Source organism: Peromyscus californicus, unplaced genomic scaffold, assembly GCF_007827085.1.
Source record: "Peromyscus californicus insignis strain IS unplaced genomic scaffold, ASM782708v3 Scaffold_6__1_contigs__length_162567912, whole genome shotgun sequence".
NCBI lineage: Eukaryota > Metazoa > Chordata > Mammalia > Rodentia > Cricetidae > Peromyscus > Peromyscus californicus.
Genome location: NW_026294584.1, coordinates 42,106,820 through 42,109,224, shown reverse-complemented (window position 1 = coordinate 42,109,224; position 2,405 = coordinate 42,106,820). Strand labels below are relative to the sequence as shown.

Below are 2,405 nucleotides of genomic sequence, written 5' to 3'. Positions count from 1 at the left end.
TACTGCAGTACTGAGAAGTCCCAGAAGGGGGCAGCCTAGTCTCAACCCCAGCCATGGGTTAGCATATGGCTACCTAAGCCAGTTTGTTTCCTGACCTCCCTCCCCCTCCTCCTTCCTCCTTCTCTTCTTCCTCCTCCTTTTCTTCCTTCTCCTCTCCCTCTTTGAGGCAGATTCTCCTATGTGCCCCAGACCGGCTTTGATTTTTTTTTCAATATTAATTCTATTTAAAAACCAAATACTTTTTTAAAATTTTATTTTATGTGTGTGAGTGTTGGCCACTGTTACATGCACGTCTGGTGCCCTCTGAGGCAAGAAGGTGGCACTGGATCCAGATCCCCTGGAACTGGAGTTACAGACAGCTATGAGCAGTCACAGGGGTGTGGGAACCAAATCCAGGCCTTCTAGAGGAGCATCAAGTGCTCTTACACACACACACACACACACACTCACACACATACATGAATGTATGTGAGCTCCCATGTGCATGCCTCAGGGCACAGGTGGAGGACACTTGCAGAAGAAAGCTTTCTCCTTTCACCATGTAGGTCCTGGGGGTGGACCTCAGGTCATCAGGCATGGTGGCAAGTACCTTCACCTGCTAAGTATCTCACCTGTCTGGTATCAAGCGCTGTTAACTACTGAGCCATGCCTCTTTTCACTTTATTGCATCGGGTTATACTAATCCGAGTTAAAAGTGGATCCCGAATGGTTACGTTATGTAAGCAGTGAGGTTTTAAAATTTGTGACAAGGCACAGAAGAGGAATTCTACTAATTTCGAGAAAATGCTGGCTGAAACTTCAGAGAGCCACACGCATTTAAAACTCCGTGCACCTTCAGCTGATGGTTGTAGCCAGCCCAGTCTCTGCGAGGAACTGGCACGTTCCGGACTGCTCGTCCTGTAGCTGAATTACTGCTCCTTGTTCTGGATGCTCAATTACAGTGCCATTGCAGGCACATTTCCTCTTCAATGACGTCACCCGTTTCTTTTTGTTGCAACCGTCGGTGACCCACTGGACAGTAGTGAGGGTCTCCCTGTCATCTCTTTGTTGAATTCTTACATGGATCTGACCCTCAGCGCCGGCAGGAGTCATCCGTCATCACCTCACTCGTGTTAGTGAAGGAGTCACAAAAGTGGAGGTTCTGAATCGTGGACATCACAGGACAATTCTCTTTCCTGGAGAAAGATGGCCATGGAGAGGGAGGGCTCCTGGAGGAGCAGGGGCTGGGCTGGGCAGGGCAGGGTGGGGAGGGCCAACATTGAGTCTGAGGAAGCAGTGGGAGGCAGCTGAGTCCTTGAAAGTGGCTCAGTTGCTGGGTGGCCTAGGGCCCTTTAGAACTGAAATTAACTTTTCAATTTCATTTGCGTGGGCGGGGGAGCACACGTGTGAAGGTCAGAGTCTAATTTGTAGGAGTGGAGTCTTTCCTCCAGCACGTGGGACCCAGAGATCGAACTCAGATCCCAGGGCTTGGCAGCAAGCACCTTCGCCAATGAAGCCATCTTGACAGCGTGGGTCTTAAACTTCTGATCTTCTGTCTGCCTCTGTCTCCCGAGTGCTGCCATGATAGGTATTTACTACAATGTCAGACTGTTCTTTTCTGAAAGTTAAAACATCCATGCTTTTGTTTTATTTTCTAGAATCTATTAAATACTATTTTTATTAGCGTGGGTGTAGATGTGTGTCATGTCGCATGTGTGGAGGTCAGAGGTCAACTGTGTGGGGCTGGTTCTCTCCTTTATGTGGGTTCTGGAGTTCAAACTCAGGTCCTCAGCCTTGCTCAGAAAGCTTTTTACCTGCTGGGCAACCTCATGCCCGGGGTTTTCTTTACAGTTTGCTGTTCCCTGTAGCATGTTAACAAAGGTCTCGGTCACCTTCATTTCCCAGAAGAAACGCCTCAGAATGCCTGTCCATGGTCACACAGCTGATAACGGAGAGAACTGAGGGCTTTGGCCAGGCCCTTCCATCTTGCAAGTTCAGGAGATTCCATTCACTACCCAGTTGCTGACTGAGAGACTCCCTCAGATCCAGTTCAGGGGCTCTGGAAAGACTGTAGGTACCTTTTACTACAGCGCTCTGTGGCCTCCCACATGATCTACCCTACAGCTTCTTGCATGCTGAATTAATGGGAACTATATTTACAAACCACACGGGCTCTTCCTGAATTTAGGGAAAGGGGCAGCTGCAGGGTAGCTGTTGGGATTCTGCACCCACCCAAGGCTTTCTAAGGCAACTGGACAGAGGGAATGGAAAAATCTTGAACAACACTCATGCTTTGAATAATAATGTCTTAGTCACTGTTCTATTGTCGGGAAAAGACACCATGACCAAGGCAGCTCTTATAAAGGAAAGGATTTAATTGAGGGCTTACTTACAGTTTCAGAGGCTTAGTCCATTATCTTCATGGT

General features: G+C 48.3%; 1 pseudogene; it reads right to left on the bottom strand.

The window, feature by feature from the left end:
- Positions 1-286: 286 nt before the first annotated feature.
- On the bottom strand, positions 287-1,223 carry LOC128099367 (eukaryotic translation initiation factor 1-like; annotated as a pseudogene).
- Between the last annotated feature and the right edge of the window lie 1,182 nt (positions 1,224-2,405).